This window comes from Arachis hypogaea, chromosome 5 (assembly GCF_003086295.3).
Source record: "Arachis hypogaea cultivar Tifrunner chromosome 5, arahy.Tifrunner.gnm2.J5K5, whole genome shotgun sequence".
Classification (NCBI taxonomy): domain Eukaryota; kingdom Viridiplantae; phylum Streptophyta; class Magnoliopsida; order Fabales; family Fabaceae; genus Arachis; species Arachis hypogaea.
This window is the reverse complement of record NC_092040.1, coordinates 66,837,739-66,862,024: the sequence shown is the minus strand read 5'-3', so window position 1 is coordinate 66,862,024 and position 24,286 is coordinate 66,837,739. Positions and strand designations below refer to the sequence as shown.

At 40.6% G+C, this 24,286-nt stretch overlaps 1 non-coding gene across 1 annotated transcript; it reads left to right on the top strand.

Annotated features, from left to right (window-relative positions):
* Positions 1–1,146: 1,146 nt before the first annotated feature.
* LOC112804223 (small nucleolar RNA R71) lies at positions 1,147–1,250 on the top strand. The gene has a single exon (XR_003202840.1). It is a non-coding gene; the product is annotated as a small nucleolar RNA R71 (small nucleolar RNA).
* The last annotated feature ends 23,036 nt before the right edge of the window (positions 1,251–24,286 follow it).

Below are 24,286 nucleotides of genomic sequence, written 5' to 3'. Positions count from 1 at the left end.
ATTTTTGCTCAGGTCCCTCAATTTCAGCCAGAAAATACCTGAAATCACAGAAAAACACACAAACTCATAGTAAAGTCCAGAAAAGTGAATTTTAACTAAAAACTAATAAAAATATACTAAAAACTAACTAGATCATACTAAAAACATACTAAAAACAATGCCAAAAAGCGTACAAATTATCCGCTCATCACCTCTTCAGAGGAAGAATAGTCTTCAGAGCTCATGAATGGCAGAAGGAGATTTAACGGAATCTCTATGGTCTCTCTATGAGCCTCAGATTCCTTTGGATCCTTAATAGGAAACTCCTTCTTGCTTGAGGGACGTCCCAGGAGGTCTTCCTCACTAGGATTTTCGTCCTCCTCCTCCCTTGTGCATTCGACCATATTGATCACATCAATGGCCTTGCACTCTCCTTTTGGATTCTCTTCTGTATTGCTTGGGAGAATACTGGGAGGAGTTTCAATGACTTTCTTACTCAGCTGGCCCACTTGTGCCTCCAAATTTCTAATGGAGGATCTTGTTTCATTCATGAAACTGAAAGTGGCCTTTGACAGATCAGAGACTATATTGGCTAGATTAGAAGTGTTTTGTTCAGAATTCTCTGTCTGTTGCTGAGAAGATGATGGATATGGCTTGCTATTGCTTAGCCTATTGCGTCCACCATTGTTAAAGCCTTGTTGAGGCTTTTGTTGATCCTTCCAGGAGAAATTTGGATGATTTCTCCATGATGGGTTATAGGTGTTTCCATAAGGTTCACCCATGTAATTAACCTCTGCCATGGCAGGGTTTTCAGGATCATAAGCTTCTTCAGAAGCTACCTCTCTAGTACTGTTGGATGCATGTTGCAGTCCATTCAGATTTTGAGAGATCATGTTGACCTGTTGAGTCAACACTTTGTTCTGAGCCAATATGGCATTCAAAGCATCAATTTCAAGAACTCCTTTCTTCTGAGGTATCCCATTATTCACGGAATTCCTCTCAGAGGTATACATGAATTGGTAGTTTGCAACCATGTCAATGAGTTCTTGAGCCTCTTCAGGCATTTTCTTCAGGTGAATAGATCCACCTGCAAAATGGTCCAATGACATTTTCGAAAATTCAGAGAGACCATAATAGAATATATCTAATATGGTCCATTCTGAAAACATGTCAGATGGACATCTTTTGGTCAACTGCTTGTATCTTTCCCAGGCTTCATAGAGGGATTCACCATCTTTTTGTTTGAAGGTTTGAACATCCACTCTCAGCTTGCTCAGCTTTTGAGGAGGAAAGAATTTATCCAAGAAGGCTGTGACCAGCTTATCCCAGGAGTCCAGGCTATCCTTAGGTTGTGAATCCAACCATATTCTAGCTCTGTCTCTTACAGCAAAAGGGAAAAGCATGAGTCTGTAGACTTCAGGATCAACTCCATTCGTCTTTACAGTCTCATAGATCTGCAAGAACTCAGTTGAAAACTGATAAGGATCTTCAGATGGAAGTCCATAAAACTTGCAGTTTTGTTGCATTAAAGCAACTAGCTGAGGTTTCAGCTCAAAGTTATTGGCTCCAATGGCAGGAATGGAGATGCTTCTTCCATCAAACTTGGACGTTGGCTTTGTGAAGTCACCAAGCATTCTCCTTGCATTATTATTATTTTCGGCTGCCATCTCCTTCTCTTGTTCGAAAATTTCTGAAAGGTTGTTTCTGGATTGTTGTAATTTAGTTTCTCTTAATTTTCTCTTCAGAGTCCTTTCAGGTTCTGGATCAATTTCAACAAGAGTGCCTTTTTCCCTGTTCCTGCTCATATGAAAGAGAAGAAAACAAAAAAAGAAAGAGGAATCCTCTATGTCACAGTATAGAGATTCCTTTATGTTAGTAGAAGAAGAAAGGGGTAGAAGAATCCAAATACAAGGGATATAAGAAGTTCGGATTCTTAGATGAAGAGAGGTGAAGAGAAGTGTTAGTAATTAATTAATTAAATAGAAGAAGAAAAGAGAGGGGAAATTTCGAAAATAATTTGAAAAAGGGGTTAGTATTTTTGAAAATTAAAAGATATTAAAATTAAAACATGAAACACTTAATTAATTAAAAAGAATTTTTGAAAAAGGGGTGAGATATTTTTGAAAATTAAGGGGGGAAAAGTAGTTAGGTGGTTTTGAAAAAGATAAGAAACAAACAAAAAGTTGATTAGTTGATTGAAAAGGATTTGAAATCAAATTTTGAAAAAGATAAGAAGATAAGAAGTTAGATAAGATATTTTGAAATCAAATTTTGAAAAAGATAAAATTTTTGAAAAAGATAAGATAAAAGATAAAAGATTAATTTTAAAATTGACTTAACTAACAAGAAACTACAAGATAAGATTCTAGAACTTAAAGATTGAACCTTTCTTAACAAGAAAGTACAAACTTCAAATTTTTGAACCAATCACATTAATTGTTAGCTAATTTTCGAAAATTTGATATAAAGATAAGAAAAAGATTTTTGAAAAATAATTTTTTAAAATTTTCGAAAAAAAATGAAAAAGATATGATTTTTGTAAAAGATTTTGAAAAGATAAGATTTTTAAAATTGAAATTTTGACTTGACTTGTAAGAAACAACTAATTTTAAAAATTTTTGACCAAGTCAACCCAAAATTTCGAAAATTTGGAGGAAAATAAGGAAAAGATATTTTTTTGATTTTTGAATTTTTTTAATTATGAGAGATAAAAACAACAAAAATACTCAATGCATGAAATTTTTAGATCAAAACAATGAATGCATGCAAGAATGCTATGAATGTCAAGATGAACACCAAGAACCCTTTGAAGATCATGATGAACATCAAGAACATAATTTTGAAAAATTTTTGATGCAAAGAAAACATGCAAGACACCAAACTTAGAAATCTTTAATGTATGGAAAATATGAATGCAAAAGTGCACATGAAAAACAACAAACAACACAAAACAAAAAATCATCAAGATCAAACAAGAAGACTTGTCAAGAACAACTTGAAGATCATGAAGAACACTATGAATGCATGAGATTTTCGAAAAATGCAAGAATAGTTTTTAAAGCATGCAATTGACACCAAACTTAAAAATTAACACAAGACTCAAACAAGAAACACAAAATATTTTTGATTTTTTTTTATGATTTTATGATTTTTTTTGGATTTTTATTAATTTTTTCAAAAATAAAGTTTAGAAAAACGAAAAATAAAAGAAAAATTTTGAAAAAGATTTTTGAAAAATTTTTGAAAAGAAAATTACCTAATCTGAGCAACAAGATGAACCGTCAGTTGTCCATACTCGAACAATCCCCGGCAACGGCGCCAAAAACTTGGTGGACGAAATTGTGATTCACTTGTTATTCCATTTTGCAAAATTCATTGCTTTTCATTCCCTGATAATGGCGCCAAAAACATGATGCCAATACCATAGTTCACAACTCCGTTCAACTAACCAGCAAGTGTACTGGGTCGTCCAAGTAATAAACCTTACGCGAGTAAGGGTCGATCCCACAGAGATTGTTGGTATGAAGCAAGCTATGGTCACCTTGTAAATCTCAGTTAGGCAGATTAAATTGGTTTATGGTTTCGAAAATTAATAATAAAATAGAAAATAAAAAGGGGTAGAAATACTTATGTAAATCAATAGTGAGAATTTCAGATAGGTATATGGAGATGCTGTGCTCCTCTTGAAACTCTACTTCACTACTCACTCTTCCTTCAATCCTTCTTACTCCTTTCCATGGCAAGCTGTATGTAGGGCATCACCATCATCGGTGGCTACTTTCAATCCTCTCGGGAAAATGATCCTATGCGCTGTCACTGCACGGCTAATTGTCTGGAGGCATCACCCATGGTTGATGGCTACATCCCGTCCTCTCAGTGAAAATGTTCCTATGCTCTGTCACAGCACGACTAATCATCTGTCGGTTCTCAATCAGGTTGGAATAGAATCCATTGATTCTTTTGCGTCTGTCACTAACGCCCAGCCTTCAGGAGTTTGAAGCTCGTTACAGTCATTCAATACCGGAATCCTACTCGGAATACCACAGACAAGGTTAGACTTTCCGGATCCTCATGAATGCCTCCATCTATCTAGCTTATACCACGAAGATTCTGTTGGGGAATCTAAGAGATATGCGCACGGCCTAAGGTAGAACGGAAGTGGTTGTCAGTCACGCACGTTCATAGGTGAGAATGATGATGAGTGTCACGGATCATCACATTCATCAAAGTTAAGTGTAGCGTATATCTTGGAATAAGAATAAAAGGGAATTGAATAAAAAGTAATAGTGATTGTATTGGAACTTGAGGTACAGCAGAGCTCCACACCCTTAATCTATGGTGTGCAGAAACTCCACTGTTGAAAATACATATGTAAAAGGTTCAGGCATGGCCGAATGGCTAGCCCCCTTGAGTGTGATCAATAGTCTCCTAAGATGAAGAATAATACAAAAGTGAGACCAAAGATGACTAATACAATAGTAACTTATCCTATTTATACTAGACTAGCTACTAGGGTTTACATAAGTAAGCATTTGATGCATAAATTCACTTCCGGGGCCCACTTGGTGTATGTTTGGGCTGAGCTTGATCTATCCACGAGCTGAGGCTTTTCTTGGAGTTGAACTCTGAGTTATAACGTGTTTTGGGCGTTCAACTCCGGATCATGACGTTTTTCTGGCGTTTAACTCCAGACAGCAGCATGTACTTGGCGTTCAACGCCAAGTTACGTCGTCAATTTCCGAATAAAGTATGGACTATTATATATTGCTGGAAAGCTTTGGATGTCTACTTTCCAACGCCGTTGAGAGCGCGCCATTTGGATTTCTGTAGCTCCAGAAAATCCATTTCGAGTGCAGGGAGGTCAGATTCCAACAGCATCAGCAGTCCTTTTGTCAGCCTTTTTCAGAGTTTTGCTCAAGTCCCTCAATTTCAGCCAGAATTTACCTGAAATCAAAGAAAAACACACAAACTCATAGTAAAGTCCAGAAATGTGAATTTAACATAAAAACTAATGAAAACATCCCTAAAAGTAGCTTGAACTTACTAAAAACTACCTAAAAACAATGCCAAAAAGCGTATAAATTATCCGCTCATCACTTTGCCACCTCATCTGTCTAACTTGCATGACGAATTCCACATGTCAAAACTCCATAAATACACGTCGGATGCGGCTCATGTGTTGGAGCCTGAATCGGTCAAGTTGAAAGAGAACTTGACTCTCCAAGTGACACCAGTGAGGATCGATGACACTAGTATAAAGAAGCTGCGAGGAAAGGATGTCCCATTGGTTAAAGTTGCTTGGGAGCGAGCAGGAGTAGAAGAGCACACTTGGGAATTGGAGTCTGAGATGCGAAAGGATTATCCCGAGCTTTTCTCAAGTGATTCAAATTTTGAGGGCAAAATTTCTTATTTGGTGGGGAGAATGTAAGAACCGCAACGAATCAACCGGTTAATTAAGTGAATTAATTGCCCAAATTAGATTTCGAAAGGTTAGAGAGAGAATTTGAGGATTTAAAGGTGATTTTTGGACTCAGTGGGTCTTTCTGAGTCAGAAAATGTGCTTTCTACGAAAATCTGTGAAAAATTGCGAACCGGCAATTGAACCGGTTGAACCGGTTCAAGTCTGCCTGGTACCGCACGAGAAAAGTGAAAACCATAAAAAACCTTAGAAAAACATTAGAAATGGAAAACCGGGCTTTAATTTTAAAGGTTTGGCCCGAAATTAGGCCAAACGGACTAAAAACGCTAACGGGTTGGACCGGACCCAAGTTAGGCCCAAGCCCAACATATAAATACACTTAAATGAACCCATTTCAGCCACTTTCACCCTCATAACCTAAACACAACAGCAGCTGAAGTGAAGAGAGAGGTGAGAGCTTTCCACCATTGTTACTATTCACTTCAAACTTCCCAAGCTCATATCTTGAGCTACGGAGCTCCGATCGCCACACCGTTTACGGCTACGCGTTCCTTGTGAAGAGCTCTACAAAACCCACCCAAGAAACCCTCAAGGTAATCACGAAATCCTTCCAGTTCTGCTCTTCAAAATTTCGGGTTTTATTAGAGTTTTGGGTTAAATGGGTTTTTGTAATTTTGGATGTTTAGGTTTGCTTTAATCCTTGCTTAGCTTTAGATTTGCGTTGTCAAATCTGTTGGGAAAGGTAAAAGCTCTTAAACCCTTGTGAGATTATGCTTATGTTGAACCCTAGGTTGATTTGTGGTGATTTATATGTATATAGTTTGATTATTGTGGCTTTGGGAGCTTTTGGAACTTATTTGTGCTTGTTGGAGTGGATTTGAAAGCTTGGATTGTGGTTGGAAGCTTGTTGGTGCTCATTTTGAGTTTGGGTGCATAAAGGGAATCGGCCAAGGTATGGTTTCAGTTTCCTCTATGTAGTATATAATATTCATGGACACATAGGCTAGTGACCAATAGGATAGGTTGAATTAAAATGATGGTTGGTATACTAAATATTGATGAATTGATGAATGTTGAGTTGATTGTGATGAATTATAATGATATGATGATGATGAATGATTCTATGGATTGGGAGTTGGTTCTTATAATGATTGTAGTGTCATGATTTATGAAATGGTGGGTTTGATGGTGATTTTGATCATAAGTGTTATATAGTTGATGTTGGAATTGAGAATAATGAAATGAGAAGAAAAATGTGGTGAGGTTGATGTATTATGCTATAACAGGTACATTTTGATGAAAAATGGAGCTTTGGATGGTTTGGTATGATTTGGTATGGGTATGGTGAGATAGGGTGGTAATTGTGAAGTTTGGAAAAATTGAGTTTTTGGTAAACTTTGTTTGATCATAACCTTTGCCTCGGTTTTCAAAATTGATTAAAAATTGTTTAGAATTAAAGATCTTTGAAAATTCTTCGAATCAGTATAAGGTTTGTGAAAATTGGAATTTTGTAGAGAAAGTTACGATCATTCAAAGTTGGTGTTAAAAACCTAGTTTTGAGTATTAGAACATGGGATATAAATTAAGGGCTCTAGTACATGATCTTAAGGTAAATTAGAAAACGGAGGTCTAGGTTTCTGGCGTGCTGAGAATGGTTTGACGTTAGGTGAAGGATAATTGGTATATGAGATGAGGAATGATGGATCTATGTATACTGAAAATGCTTTTGAAAACCACTGGAATAATATTTTTACATGATATTTTGAGACGCTATGCGCTGGCAGGGACGGTGGTTAATCCCGCCTGTCGAGGTAGCGGCGGCGGCGTAAGGACGGTGGTTAATCCCGCTTACGTTGAGATGTGAGGTCTGAGGCAAGAATATCCCGCTCGCATCCCTTCGGATCTATAGGGCGAGCAGGCGCCGGTACCTGCACAGTGATCCGGGCACTATATCTCGGGGGTTCCCATATGAGAAATCCGAAGGGCGACGTCTCCATGGAGATGTGTCGGGTTGGCAGTTGAACCGACAATGTGATATCACAGCCAGTAGGGCAGGCATTCATCATATGCATTTCCTATTTGCTTGTATGCTTTGTCTACTTGTAATGGTTTGCTTAATTGAATAACATGCTTACTTGCTATCTGAATTATTTGCCATATATGCTACTACTTGTGCTTTACTTGCTTTGAACATTATCTGTGTTTTCTGCTGGGATTGAGGAGGTTCGGAAGGCGGTGGTGATGGAATCGCATGGAGGATCGGTTGGTGAAGGCTGTGGGACAGCGGTGTTTGGTTAGAATAGAAATTCTTTAAGATAGATAACCTGGTTTATTTAAGTCAAGTTGGTATATTATGCTTAAATGTTTTATAATGCTTTAAGTTGAATCTTGTGATGGATATGAAGTTTAGGATTGCCTTTGGCGTCCCGGGGTCTTATATCCTATATCACTGGGAACTGTTACCATACTGAGAACCTCCGGTTCTCATACCATATTGTTGTTGTATTTTTCAGATGCAGGTCGCAACCCATCTCGGTGAGTTGCTTTGGTTGGTGACAGGAGCGGAGAATCTTGGGTCATTTTGAGTTCTTTTTGGTTTATTTTGTTTATACATCTCTCCTTTTGTATTTTGTTTTGCCTAGAGGCATGTATTTGAGAGAACAAAACTTGTATAAGCTGTTTTCACTGTATGGTTTTGTATATCAGTATATGGCTAGCTGGCTTAAACTCCGCGAGTCGTGACCAGTTCCTTATGATATTATATACTTATCTTTTGTTATATCTTGTCTGTTTCTTATGCCTTAATCTAGTAGCTCCGTTAGTACGTTTAAGCTTCGAAATTCTGTTTTTGAGCTATATCTTTCATCGGGCTTCTAGATTGTGCTATTCTTTCCATATATATATATATTATGTATGAGTTTAGAATTATCGTAATCTCTGATTAACCTTGGCTTTACGACGCGAGGTAAGGCTTAGGCTAATTAGGGTGTTACATTTAGTGGTATCAGAGCCGGAGTCTGGATCGATGTGCCAGCAAGGACGCTGGGCTCCCTTAGGGGGGTGGATTGTAAGGCCCACATCGGTTGAAGAGGGGAACGAAGCATGCCTTATAAGGGTGTGGATACCTCTCCCTAGCATGACGCATTTTGACGAGTGAGTTTGGGGGGCTTTGGCCATCATCCCTATCTTCAAAGGCAAAACCGTGAGGCCTTGTGTGCCAAAGCGGACAATATCGTGCTAGCGGGTGGTCTGGGCTGTTACAGATGAATTGTAAGGCCCACATCGGTTAGAGAGGGGAACGAAGCATGCCTTATAAGGGTGTGGATACCTCTCCCTAGCATGACGCGTTTTGACAAGTGAGTGTGGGGGGCTTCGGCTAGCATCCCTATCGTCAAAGACAAAACCGTGAGGCCTTGTGTGCCAAAGCGGACAATATCGTGCTAGCGGGTGGTCTGGGCTGTTACAGATGGTATCAGAGCCGGAACCCGGATCGATGTGCTAGCGAGGGCGCTGGGCTCCCTTAGGGGGGTAGATTGTAAGGCCCACATCGGTTGGGGAGGAGAACAAAGCATGCCTTATAAGGGTATGGATACCTCTCCCTAGTATGACGCGTTTTGACGAGTGAGTGTGGGGGGGCTTCGGCTAGCATCCCTATCGTCAAAGACAAAACTGTGAGGCCTTGTGTGCCAAAACGGACAATATCGTGCTAGCGGGTGGTCTGGGCTGTTACAGGATAGCGTCATTTAAAGAACAAGGGTCAACACACCCTAAAAAAAAAAACCGGTGGAGCCTGCCGAAGATGAGGCCATTATGGCTCGCCTTTATTTGTCCTCCTCGGGATAGCGTCATTTAAAGAACAAAGGTCAGCACAACGTAAAAAAACGAAAAAAAAGATGGAAAAAAACCAGAGGAACCTGCCAAAGATAAGGCCATTACGGCTCGCGTTTAGGTTTCCTCCTCGAAATAGCGTCATTAAAAGAACAAGGGTCAGCACAACGTAAAAAAAATGGAAACAAAAAGCTGGAAAAAAACCGGAGGAGTTTGCCGAAGATGAGGACATTATGGATTGCCTTTAGGTGTCTTCCTCGGGATTGCGCCATTTAAAGAACAAGGGTCAGCACAACGTAAAAAAAAATGGAAAGAAAACTGGAAGAGCCTGCCGAAGATGAGGCCATTACGGCTCACCCTTATGTGTCCTCCTCGGGATAGCGTCATTTAAAGAACAAGGGTCAAGCCAACGTAAAAAAAAAAAGAAAAAAAGCTGAAAAAAAAACCGGAGCAGCATGTCAAAGATGAGGCCATTATGGCTCGCCTTTAGGTGTCCTCGTCGGGATAGCGTCATTTAAAGAACAAGGGTCAGCACAACGTAAAAAAAAGGAAAAAAAGCTGGAAAAAATCGGAGGTACTTGCCGAAGATGAGGCTATTACGGCTCATCTTTCTGTGTCCTCCTCGTGATAGTGTCATTTAAAGAACAAGGGTCAGCACAACGTAAAAAAAAAAAAAAAAACCCCAAAAAAAAGCTCGAAAAAATTTGAAAAAAAAACCGAAGGAGCCTGCCGAAGATGAGGCCATTACGGCTCACCTTTAAGTGTCCTCCTCGGGATAGCGTCATTTAAAGAACAACGGTCAGCACAACGAAAAAGAAAAAGGAAAAAAAAATCTTGAAAAAAAACCGAAGGAACTTGCCGAAGATGAGGCTATTACGGCTCACCTTTATGTGTCCTCCTCGGGATAACGTCATTTAAAGAACAAGGGTCAGTACAACGTAAAAAAAAAGGAAAAAGAATCTGGAAAAAAAACTGGAGGAGCCTGCCGAAGATGAAGCCATTACGGCTCACTTTCAGGTGTCCTCCTCGGGATAGCGTCATTTAAAGAACAAGGGTCAGCACAACGTAAAAAAAAAAAAGAAAAAAAACGGAGGAGCCTGCCGAAGATGAGGCCATTACGGCTCGCCTTTAGGTGTCCTCCTCGGGATAGCGTCACTTAAAAAACAAGGGTCAACACACCCTAAAAAAATGGTGGAGCCTTCAGAAGATGAGGCAATTACGGCTCGCCTTTAGGTGTCCTCCTCGTGATTGTGTCATTTAAAGAACAAGGGTAAGCACAACGTAAAAAAAACTGGAAAAAAAACCGGAGGAGCCTGCCGACGATGAGGCCATTACAGCTCACCTTTATGTGTCCTCCTCGGGATAGCGTCATTTAATGAACAAGGGTCAGCACAATGTATAAAAAAAACTTGAAAAAAAACCGGAGGAGCCTACCAAAGATAAGGCCATTACGGCTCGCCTTTAGCTGTCCTCCTCGGGATTGCGTCATTTAAAGAACAAGGGTCAGCACAACGTAAAAAAAAAGGAAAAAATAGCTGGAAAATACCGGAGGAACTTGCCGAAGATGAGGCCATTACGGCTCACCTTTAGGTGTCCTCCTCGGGATAGTGTCATTTAAAGAACAAGGGTCCGCACAACGAAAAAAAACTGGAAAAAAACCGAAAAAAACCGGAGAAGCCTTCCGAAAATGAGGCCATTACGGCTCACCTATAGGTGTCCTTCTCGGGATAGCATCGTTTAAAGAACAATGGTCAGCACAACGTAAAAAAAAAAAGAAAAAAAACGGAGGAGCCTGCCGAAGATGAGGCCATTACAGCTCGCCTTTAGGTGTCCTCATCGGCATAGTGTCATTTTAAGAACAAAGGTCAGCACAACGTAAAAAAAAAGGAAAAAAAAGCTGAAAAAAACTGAAGGAACTGCCGAAGATGAGGCTATTACGGCTCACCTTTATGTGTCCTCCTCGGGATAACGTTATTTAAAGAACAAGGGTCAGCACAACGTAAAAAAAAGGAAAAAATAGCTGGAAAAAAACCGTAGGAACTTGCCGAAGATGATGCCATTTCGGCTCATCTTTATGTGTCCCCCTCGGGATAGTGTCATTTAAAGAACAAGGGTCAGCACAACGTAAAAAAAAACCAAAAAAAAGCTGGAAAAAAATCGGAAAAAAAATCGGAGGAGGCTGCTGATGAGCGGATAATTTGTATGCTTTTTGGCATTGTTTTTAGTATGTTTTTAGTATAATCTAGTTAGTTTCTAGTATATTTTTATTAGTTTTTAACTAAAATTCACTTTTCTGGACTTTACTATGAGTTTGTGTGTTTTTCTGTAATTTCAGGTATTTTCTGGCTGAAATTGAGGATTCTGAGCAAAAATCTGATTCCGAGACCAAAAAGGACTGCAGATGCTGTTGGATTCTGACCTCCCTGCACTCAAAGTGGATTTTCTGGAGCTACAGAGGCCCAATTGGCGCGCTCTCAACGGCATTGGAAAGTAGACATCCTGAGCTTTCCAGCAATATATGATAGTCCATACTTTGCCCAAGATTTGATGGCCCAAACCGGCGTGGCAAAACAGCCTCAGAAATTCCAGCGTTAAACGCCGGAACTGGCATAAAATTTGGAGTTAAACGCCCAAACTGGCATGAGAACTGGCGTTTAACTCCAGAAAACGTCTCTACACATAAAAGCTTCATTGCTCAGCCCAAGCACACACCAAGTGGACCCAGAAGTGGATTTTTACGTCATTTACTCATTTCTGTACACCCTAGGCTACTAGTTTACTATTAATAGAATCTTTTGACATTGTATCAGGACCTTTTGATGACCTTATGACATTTTTACACGTTTTCTTCCACGGCATGAGTCTCTAAACCCCATGGTTGGGGGTGAGGAGCTCTGCTGTGTCTTGATGGATTAATGTAATTACTACTGTTTCTCATTCAATCATGCTTGCTTCCATTCTAAGATAATACTTGTTCTTAATCCGGATGAATGTGATGATCTGTGACAATCATCATCTTTCTCAACTATGAACGTGTGCTTGACAACCACCTCCATTCTACCTTAGATTAAGTAGTTATCTCTTGGGTTTTTTAATCGGAATCTTCGTGGTATAAGCTAAACTGATGGCGGCATTCAAGAGAATCCGGAAGGTCTAAACCTTGTCTGTGGTATTCTGAGTAGGATTCAATGACTGAATGACTGTGACGTGCTTCAAACTCCTGAAGGCGGGGCGTTAGTGACAGACGCAAAAGAATCACTGGATTCTATTCCGGCCTGATTGAGAACCGACAGATGAATTCCGCTATGCTGTGACAGAGCATATGCAATCGCTTTCACTGAGAGGATGGGAGGTAGCCATTGACAACGGTGAAACCCTGCATACAGCTTGCCATGGAAGGAGACTTGCGTGTTTGAAGAAGAAGACAGTAGGAAAGCAGAGATTCAGAAGATGGAGCATCTCCAAACCTCAACCTATTCTCCATTACTGCAAACCAAGTAATCATTTCATGTTCTTTTGCTTTTCACAATCAATCCTGATAATTTCTGATATCCTGACTAAGATTTACAAGATAACCATAGCTTGCTTCAAGCCGACAATCTCTGTGGGATCGACCCTTGCTCACGCAAGGTATTACTTGGACGACCCAGTACACTTGCTGGTTAGTAGTGCGGGATTGCAAAAGTGTGATTGCAATTTCGTGCACCAAGTTTTTGGCGCCGTTGCCGGGGATTGTTGAGTTTGGACAACTGACGGCTTATCTTGTTGCTTAGATTAGGATTGTTTTATTTTTGTTGGTTTAGAGTCTTTTAGTTGAGTCTAGTTTCATATTCTAAGTTTGGTGTCAATTGCAAGCTTTTGTTTTTCTTTTAATTTTCGATTTTTGCATGTTTTTAGTCCCTTTTTGATTTACAAAAATTCTAAGTTTGGTGTCCGCTTTGTGTCTTTCCTTTAAAAATTTTCGAAAACTGTGTGTTTGATTTTCTAAAATTTTAAGTTTGGTGTCTTTTAGTGTTTTTCTCTTTCCTCTTTTCAAAATCAAATCTTTTTCATAAAAATTTTTCAATCATATCTTTTTAATTGCTGTTTTCAAAATCTTTTTAATTAACTCATTGATTCAGTTTTCAATTTGCTTTGATCTTATTTTCTTTTTGATTTTCGAATTTTTATCTTGATTTCCTTTAATTTTATTTTAATTTTTTTTCGTTTAATTCAAAAAAAAAAAAAACAAACAAAATTTATCTCTTTGCAATCATTATCATTTCCCTTTTGTCCATCATGGACTTAAGTGGGATCAATCAGTCCAAAAAGACTCTGGGGTCATATGCTAACCCCATTACAGCTGCATATGGGAGTAGCATCTGTACACCTCCCATCAAAGCAAGCAGCTTTGAACTAAATCCTCAACTCATTATCATAGTGCAGCAAAATTGCCAGTATTCCGGTCTTCCACAGGAAGAACCTACTGAGTTTCTGGCACAGTTTTTACAAATTGCTGACACAGTACATGATAAAGAGGTAGATCAGGATGTCTACAGACTATTACTGTTTCCATTTGCTGTAAAAGATCAAGCTAAAAGGTGGTTGAATAACCAACCTACAGCAAGCATAAAGACATGGAAACAGTTGTCAGACAAATTCCTGAATCATTTTTACCCTCCTAAAAGGATGACACAGTTAAGGCTGGACATCCAAGGCTTTAAACAAGAGGATAATGAATCCCTTTATAATGCCTGGGAGAGGTATAGAGGTATGCTAAGGAAATGTCCCTCTGAAATGTTTTCAGAGTGGGTACAGTTAGACATTTTCTATTATGGGCTTACAGAAAAAGCTCAGATGTCTTTAGACCACTCAGCTGGTGGATCTATACACATGAGGAAGACAATTGAAGAAGCTCAAGAGCTTATAGACACTGTTGCTAGAAACCAATATTTGTATTCTAGCAATGAGTTCTCTCCAAAAGAGGAGGTCATGGCAGTAGTCACTGACCCTAGTCCTCAAGAACAGATAATTGAGCTTAATCAACAATTGCTCCTGATGACAGAACAGTTAGCAGACTTTAAAGAGATGCTCCATGAGACTAAAGTTGCTAATAAGAGCATAGAACTGCAGTTGAATCAAGCAAAACAGCAATTATCTAAACAGATAACAGAGGAATGTCAAGTAGTTCAACTGAGGAGTGGGAAGACCCTGAATAACACTGCTCAGAAGAGCAAAAAGCCAAACAAGGAACAATTGACAGAGGACATCCAAACCACTGTGCAAAATCCCTCTGAGGACAGTAAGAGCCCAGAGAGGAATGTTATTGGCGTTCAAACGCCAGAAAGGGAAGGAACGTTGGCGTTAAACGCCCATTCCTTGCCCAGTTCTGGCATTCAAACGCCAGAAAAGGGGGAAAAGTTGGCGTTTAACGCCCAAGCTTCACCCATTCCTGGCATTCAAACGCCAAAGGAAGATCAGACACCTGAGAGTGCTGACAGTAATCCCTCTAACAAGGCTTCTTCAACCACTTCTGTAAGGAATAAACCTGCAGCAACTAAGGTTGAAGAATATAAAGCCAAGATGCCTTATCCTCAAAAACTCCGCCAAGTGGAATAGGATAAGCAATTTGCCCGCTTTGCAGACTATCTAAGGACTCTTGAAATAAAGATTCCGTTTGCAGAGGCACTTGAGCAAATACCTTCTTATGCTAAGTTCATGAAAGAAATCTTAAGTCATAAGAAGGATTGGAGAGAAACTGAAAAAGTGTTTCTCACTGAAGAATGCAGTGCAGTCATTCTGAAAAGCTTACCAGAAAAGCTTCAAGATCCAGGAAGCTTTATGATACCATGCACATTAGAAGGTGCTTGCACCAAGACAGCTCTATGTGATCTTGGAGCAAGCATCAATCTAATACCTGCATCCACTATCAGAAAGCTTGGGTTGACTGGAGAAGTCAAACCAACCCGGATATGCCTCCAACTTGCTGATGGCTCCATTAAATACCCATCAGGCATAATTGAGGACATGATTGTCAAGGTTGGGCCATTTGCCTTTCCAACTGACTTTGTGGTGCTGGAAATGGAGGAGCACAAGAGTGCAACTCTCATTCTAGGAAGACCCTTCCTAGCAACTAGACGAACCCTCATTGATGTACAAAAAGGGGAAGTAACCTTGAGGGTCAATGAGGATGAGTTCAAGTTGAATGCTGTAAAAGCCATGCAGCATCCAGACACACCAAATGACTGCATGGGCGCCGACATTATTGACTCTCTGGTAGAAGAGATCAATATGGCTGAAAGCCTAGAATCAGAGCTTGAGGACATCTTCAAAGATGCTCAACCTGATCAAGAAGAACTAGAGGAGGCAAAGGAATTTTCGAAAATTCCTCAGGAGGAGGATAAGCCTCCCAAGCCTGAACTCAAACCACTACCACCATCCCTGAAATATGCATTTCTGGGAGGGGGTGAAACTTTTCCAGTGATTATAAGCTCTGCTTTAAATTCACAGGAAGAGGAAGCACTGATTCAAGTGCTAAGGACACACAAGACAGCTCTTGGGTGGTCCATAAGTGATCTTAAGGGCATTAGCCCAGCTAGATGCATGCACAAGATCCTATTGGAGGATAATGCCAAACCAGTGGTCCAACCACAGAGGAGGCTAAATCCTGCCATGAAGGAGGTGGTGCAGAAAGAGGTCACTAAATTACTAGAGGCTGGGATTATTTATCCTATTTCTGATAGCCCCTGGGTGAGCCCTATCCAAGTTGTTCCCAAAAAGGGGGGCATGACAGTGGTTCATAATGAAAAAAATGAACTGGTTCCTACAAGGACAGTCACAGGGTGGCGCATGTGTATTGACTACAGAAGGCTCAATACAGCCACCAGAAAGGATCATTTTCCTTTACCATTCATAGACCAAATGCTAGAAAGACTAGCTGGCCATGACTATTACTGCTTTTTGGATGGCTATTCAGGCTACAACCAAATTGCAGTAGATCCTCAGGACCAAGAGAAAACAGCATTCACTTGTCCTTCTGGCGTGTTTGCCTATAGGAGGATGCCTTTTGGTCTGTGCAATGCACCTGCAACCTTTCAGAGGTGCATGCTCTCTATCTTCTCAGATATGGTAGAGAAATTTCTGGAAGTCTTCATGGATGACTTTTCAGTATATGGAGACTCATTTAACTCCTGTCTTAATCACCTAGCACTTGTCTTGAAAAGATGCCAAGAGACTAACCTGGTTTTAAACTGGGAGAAATGTCACTTTATGGTGACTGAAGGAATTGTCCTTGGGCACAAAATTTCAAACAAGGGAATAGAGGTGGATAAGGCAAAGGTAGAGGTAATTGAAAAATTACCACCACCTGCCAATGTTAAGGCAATCAGAAGCTTTCTGGGGCATGCAGGGTTCTACAGAAGGTTTATAAAGGACTTTTCAAAAATTGCAAAACCTCTGAGTAACCTGTTAGCTGCTGACACACCATTTGTGTTTGACACACAGTGTCTGCAGGCATTTGAGACCCTGAAGGCTAAGCTGGTCACAGCACTAGTCATCTCTGCACCAGATTGGACATTGCCATTTGAACTAATGTGTGATGCCAGTGACCATGCCATTGGTGCAGTGTTGGGACAGAGGCATAACAAGCTTCTGCACGTCATTTACTATGCCAGCCGTGTTCTAAATGATGCACAGAAGAACTACACAACCACAGAAAAAGAGTTACTTGCAGTGGTCTATGCCATTGACAAGTTTAGATCCTATCTAGTGGGATCCAAAGTGGTTGTGTACACTGACCATGCTGCTCTTAAATATCTACTCACAAAGCAGGATTCAAAACCCAGGCTTATAAGATGGGTGTTGCTTCTGCAAGAGTTTGATATAGAAATAAGAGACAGAAAAGGGACAGAGAACCAAGTAGCTGATCATCTGTCCCGAATAGAACCAGTAGCTGGGGCGTCCCTCCCTTCTACTGAGATTTTTGAGACTTTCCCAGATGAGCAACTATTTGCCATTCAGGAAGCTCCATGGTTTGCAGATATTGCAAATTTTAAAGCTGTGAGGTTCATACCCAAAGAGTACAGTTACATGCAGAGAAAGAAATTAATTTCAGATGCCAAGTACTACCTCTGGGATGAACCATATCTCTTTAAGAGATGTGCTGACGGAGTGATCCGCAGGTGTGTACCCAGAGAAGAAGCACAAAGGATCCTATGGCACTGCCATGGATCACAGTATGGAGGACATTTTGGAAGTGAGCGAACAGCCACTAAAGTCCTCCAATGTGGCTTCTACTGGCCTACTCTCTATAAAGATTCCCGAGAGTTTGTGCGTAACTGTGACAGTTGCCAAAGAGCTGGTAACCTGCCTCATGGATATGCCATGCCTCAACAAGGGATATTAGAGATAGAATTGTTTGATGTATGGGGAATTGACTTCATGGGGCCATTCCCACCATCATACTCAAACACTTAGATTCTGGTGGCAGTGGACTATGTATCTAAGTGGGTAGAAGCAATTGCTACACCCACTAATGATACAAAGACCGTACTGAAATTCCTCCAGAAAAACATATTCAGCAGGTTTGGGGTTCCCAGAGTGCTAATCAGTGACGGGGGCACTCATTTCTGCAATAAACAGCTACACCTTGCTATGGTTAGATATGGAATTAGCCACAAAGTGGCAACTCCGTATCATCCACAGACAAATGGGCAAGCTGAAGTCTCTAACAGAGAGCTAAAGAGAATCCTAGAACGGACTGTGATGGCCCGTAGAAAGGATTGGGCAAAGAGCTTGGATGATGCTCTGTGGGCATACAGAACAGCATTCAAGACTCCTATAGGAACCTCTCCATACCAACTGGTGTATGGGAAGGCCTGTCATTTGCCTGTGGAACTGGAACATAAAGCCTACTGGGCAACCAGATTCCTAAACATGGATGCACAGTTAGCTGGTGAAAAAAGATTGCTCCAGCTAAATGAGCTAGAGGAGTTCAGACTCAATGCCTTTGGAAATGCAAAAATTTATAAGGAAAAGGCAAAGAAATGGCATGACAAGAAGTTGTCAACCAGAGTCTTTGAGCCAGGACAAAAAGTTCTGCTCTTCAACTCTAGGCTCAGACTGTTTCCAGGAAAACTCAAATCCCGTTGGAGGGGTCCATATGTGATTACAGGAGTGTCACCATATGGATATGTTGAGCTTCAGGATATTGATTCTGACAAGAAGTTCATTGTTAATGGACAGAGAATCAAGCATTATCTTGAAGGAAATTTTGAGCAGGAATGCTCAAAACTGAGGCTTGAGTGATTCTCAGTGAAAGTCCAGCTAAAGACAGTAAAGAAGCGCTTGCTGGGAGGCAACCCAGTCATTAGTAGGTTGTATGATTAGTTCTTACAGAGGCAAATATCAAAAATGAAGGAATTCACAGAGTTACAGAAGGATTCAGCTCAAAAAGCAGAGAAAATGAGCTTACTGGCGAAAAAACGCCAGTAAGGTGCATTTTGGGCGTTAAACGCCAGAATGGGTACCATTCTGGGCATTTAACGCCAGGAATGGTGCCATTTTGGGCGTTAAACGCCTGAATGGGCACCATTCTGGGCGTTTAACGCCAGGTGTGCAGCATCCTGGGCGTTTTGAAAAAACGCCCAGTGATAAAGACTTTCTGGCGTTTAACGCCAGCCAGGGCACCTGGCTGGGCGTTAAACGCCCAAAAGGGGTGCCATATGGGCGTTAAACGCCAGAATGGGTGCCATTCTGGGCGTTTAACGCCAGAAAGGTGGGGGGACCACATTTTTGTTTTCAACTCAAATTTTTTCAAACTTTCCTCTTTTTACCCATACTCTTCTACATCAATGCACTTCAACCTTTCATCATTCACTTTCAAATCTTCACAAATCAAAACCATTTTTCAAATCTATTTCAAATTAATCCCAAATCTTCTTCAAAAACTCACCCTTTTCTCAATTTTTTTTTTATATCTTCTCAAATCTCCTTTCAAATCTCTCTTTTTTTTCGAAAATACTCTCCCCCTCACCTTATAAATTCGTGTTTGGCTTCCTCTTTCCACCACACCATTCGAATTTCCTCTTCCTCTCTCTCTCTCTTCTCTTCTTTCTTCTCTTTTTGCTTGAGGACAAGCAAAACCTCTAAGTTTGGTGTGCTTTTCCGTGATCACTAAGCCAAGATTCATCAAGATCATGGCTCCTAAGGGAAAACAAACCAACTCAAGAGGAAAGAAAGAGACTAATCCAAAGAATCTTTGGAATCAAGAGAAGTTCTTAACCAAAGAACATGAAGACCATTATCACAAAATAATGGGTCTGAGGTCAGTGATCCCGGAAGTTAAATTTGATCTGAAAGAAGATGAATATCCGGAGATCCAAGAGCAAATTCGAAACAGAGGATGGAAAGTTCTGACCAATCCTGAAATAAAGGTTGGAAGGAACATGGTTCAGGAATTCTACTCTAATCTGTGGCTAACAGATAAGCAGAGAATGACTGGAACTGCTTACCATACCTACAGAACCATGGTCAGAGGGAAAGTTATGTACTTCCATCTGGACAAAATAAGAGAAATCTTCAAACTACCTTAACTGCAAGATGATCCTGATTCCTTCAATAGGAGGATGGTGAGAGTAGATAAAGGGTTGGATCAAGTTCTAGAGGACATATGCCTCCCTGGGACTAAGTGGATAACCAATTCAAAGGGTGTCCCAAACCAACTCAAGAGGGGAGACCTCAAGCCAATTGCAAGAGGTTGGCTAGACTTTATTGGGCGTTCCATATTGCCCACTAGCAACCGTTCTGAGGTCACCATCAAGAGGGCAGTGATGATTCATTGCATTATGCTTGGAAAAGAAGTGGAGGTTCATCATGTGATTGCTTGTGAGATCTATACAATTGCAAACAAGAATTCCTCTGAAGCCAAACTGGCTTACCCAAGCTTGATTTCCTTGCTCTGTTAAGAGGCTGGGGTGAAGATGGGAGTAGATGAGTTCATACCCATTGAACACCCAATCACCAAGAAGTCAATGGAAGGACAAGTGCAAGACAACTCTATCAAGAGGAGGGCACAGGAATTCCTCCCTGAGTTCCCAAGAATTGACTACTGGACCAGCCTAGAAGCATCTATTAACAAGCTGCAAGAGACTATGGAGCAACTGAAGGAAGAACAGCAGAATCAGAACTGCATGCTCTGCAAATTGCTGAAGGAACAAGAGAAGCAGGGGCGTGAACTCCAAGAATTGAAACGCCAAAAGTTCTCCTCTCAAGCTGAGGGAGCATCCACTTCTCAAAATCAAGGTTGTTGAGTCCTAACTCTGTGAAAACCTCTATCATTAGGAGCCTATGTTTGCATTTTTTTTCCTTTGTTTTGTTTTTATTTTTCGTTTTTTTTTTAGTTTCATTTTATATCTATTTTTTTTGTCTTGTTTTAATTCATAATTAATAAAATTGAAATTTTATGCCTTAAAGATATGAATGTCCTATGAATCCATCACCTCTCTTAAATGAAAAATGCTTTAATCACAAAAGAACAAGAAGTACAGGATTTCAAAATTTATCATTGAAACTAGTTGAATTAGTTTGATGTGGTGACAATACTTTTTGCTTTCTGAACGAATGCTTGAACAGTGCATATGTCTCTTGAATTTGTTGTTTTGAGAATGTTAAAAAATTGTTGGCTCTTGAAAGAAGGAGGAAAAAGAGAACTGTTATTGAGGATCTAAAAAAATCATTAGACTGATTCTTGAAGCAAGAAAAAGCAGTGGATACAAAAAAAAATTTCGAAAAAAAAAAGAAAAGAGAAGAAGAAAAGAAAAAGAAAAAGAAAGAAATAAAGTTGTGATCCAAGGCAACAAGAGTGTGCTTAAGAACCTTGGACACCTCTAATTGGGGACTTTAGCAAAGCTGAGTCATGATGACAAGTCATCATATACCCATTTTTCAAGCTAATTTCACTTGTTTAGCTAGCATTTATGCACTTTCTTGCATCCTAAGTAAGTGATTTGGAGTGAAAATGCATAACTTCTCTAAATCAAGCAACCACCATGAAATTTATGTTAAATCATGAGGTTTAAGCTAATTTTAATTGCATTTTAATTGATTTATAAGCCTCTTGAATTTAGTGATACTTTGAGTGGTTGTTTGGTTTATTTTAGGTGAAGAAAAGAAAAGAAAATGAAAAGCGTGGCCTAAGAAGCGTGACACAAGAAAAGGAAAGCGTGGCCAAAGAGGAGAGAAGCGTGCCGCAACTAATGAGGGAAGCAACCTTGCCCTCCACAAGGGCAGACTGCTCTCTAGGAGGGCAGCATTAAGTGACCAAGCAAGCTTAGGCAACTCTGCCCTGCCCACTCCAAGGGCAGAGCACAAAATGATGCCTTGGAACCAAGAGAAGCAAACTTTGCCCTGCCCTTGTGGAGGGCAGAATCGGGCTCCATGAGGAAGAAAATCAAGAAGAAAATATCAACTATGCATGCTACAAGGCTCGAGCAATGGACCATGAGGAAGCCAAAGACTAAGGGTGACTAGCGTGCCAAAAAGCCAAGAGAAAAAGAAGCGTGTTTGCAACGGCCCAGGTTCGAACACGGGCGTGCAATATGGCAACCCTGCCCTGCCCTTGGCGCGGGCAGGGCAGCTTTTGAATTGGCGCATCACACACAAGACCTTGGCGCACCATTTCTCAACCTGGCGCACCAATTTCCTCGTCCTGGCAGCATTAGCGCGCGCGTTCCTTCCCTGGCGCACCAACCCGTTCCTGCCCTGCCCTTGGCGCGGGCAGGGCAGCGTCCAGCACCATCCGCACGCCCAAACGCCCCCTGGCAGCACCATCCGCACGCACAACGCTCCCTGGCGCACCAAACTTTCCCGCCCTGCCCTTGGCGCGGGCAGGGCAGCCTCTGGCGCACCAACCTCGTGCCAGACTCGCACCAGGACGCGCCAGAATCACAACACGCCGCACCAACTCGCACATGGCCGCACCAAATCCATGCACCAAGCATCATCTGCCCTGCCCTCCACAAGGGCAGGGCAGCCTCCTGGGAGTGGTTTTTGGGCCAAAATTCAAATTAAAAATTCATTTTAATTCATTTCTTCACCAATCCAAAAGCCCATCCAAATCCCATTATCCAAGAATAGAAAGTGTATAAATAGTACTTAGTTTGATGTAATTAGGACTTTTAGCTACCTTTACTTTGAGCTTTGAATTTTTACTCTTATTTTTGAGAGCTTTTGAATTTCCTTTGTCTTTGAACTTTCTTGAGAGGTTTGTCCGAGAACTGAGAGGATCAAGGGAGAATTGGCTGATCTCCTTCCTCAATTCCCTTGGGCAATTCTACTCTTCTGTTTTCTGAGTATTGGGTGTGTGAAATTGGGGAAATTCTGTCCCAATTCCCATTCAAGCTCTTTGCACTTTATTTTCTGCATAATTGAATTCCAAATCTGTTCTTCTACTGCTTCATCTTAAATTTTCTGTTAATTGCTTAGTTAATTCAGATCGGGGAAGGAAATTGGGTTTTAGGCTCTGCTACCTAAGCCCTTGGAATCCTGAGATCACAATTTCACTTTTGGTTCTTCTGTGAACCTCTGCTACATTTCACTTAAATTCTGTTTGAACGCTCCTTGTTCCTGATTTAATTTCTGCTCAATCTCTTGCTGCAATTTACTTCTGTTTTGTTTAGATCTTGCAATCCCATTCCTGAATTCCCTTTTATATTCAAGTCATTTATCTTTCTTGCCCTTTAAGTTACTGCAATTTAAGTTCTTGCACTTTAAGTTTCAGTCATTTACTTTCTTGCTCTTTAAGATTCTGCACATTTACAATTCTGTTCTTCAATTTACTGCACTTTTCCCTTCCCCCTTTACATTTAATGTCATTTACTTTCTGTTAAACACAAATCACTCAACCAAAACTTGATTCGCTTGACTAAATCAACCACTAAACTAAAATTGCTCAATCCATCAATCCCTGTGGGATCGACCTCACTCATGTGAGTTATTATTACTTGATGCGACCCGGTACACTTGCCGGTGAGTTTTGTGTTGGATCGTTTTCCACACATCAAGTTTTTGGCGCCGTTGCCGGGGATTGAAATAGATTGACAATGATTAAGTGAAGTGGAGGTCTAGATTAAGCACTTTTTCTTTTCTGTTATTCTAACTCTTACTAACACACTAACTGTTTGCACTTTTGCTTAAACTAACTAAACCTTCATTCTAACCACAGATTGAAGTTCCATAGTATTTCTGGGTTTGTTAAACACAGATCCTCTCCTATCATCTCTGAAATTGATCCAAGGACTCTTAGGAGAATAAGAAGAGCTGAAAGAGGGAAGTACATTGTTGGAGAAGAAGAAGAATCTGAGGAGGAATTCCAAGATATGGAAGGAGATACCAATCAACCAGGAGGAGAAGGAGCCAACAATAATCAACAACAGAGAAGAGTTTTGGCTTCATACACATTTGCAAATGCCAAGCATTGTGGGAGTAGCATTCTTCCTCCCAATGTCAATGCAAACAACTTTGAACTCAAGCCACAACTCATCACTCTGGTTCAAAACAATTGTTCTTTTGGAGGAGGGCCTTTGGAGGATCCAAACCAACATTTGTCCACTTTCTTGAGAATCTGTGACACAGTGAAGACAAATGGTGTGCCTCCTGATAGCTACAAGTTGCTACTCTTCCCATTCTCTCTCAGAGATAAAGCCACTCAATGGCTAGAGACTTTTCCAAAAGAAAGCATCAACACTTGGGATGACTTAGTGAGCAAGTTTCTTGCCAAATTCTACCCCCCTCAAAGAGTCCTAAGGTTGAAGACAGAGGTTCAAACATTCACTCAAATGGAAGCCGAGAACTTATATGAAGCATGGGAGAGATATAAGGCTCTATTGAGGAAGTGTCCACCAGAGATGTTCACTGAGTGGGATAAGTTGCAAAACTTCTATGAGGGACTCACTCTTAAAGCTCAAGAAGCTCTTGATCACTCTGCCGGAGGCTCTTTACAACTCATGAAGACCACAGAGGAAGCTCAAAACCTTATTGAGATGGTGGCCAACAACCAATATTTCTTTGCTCATCAAAGACAAC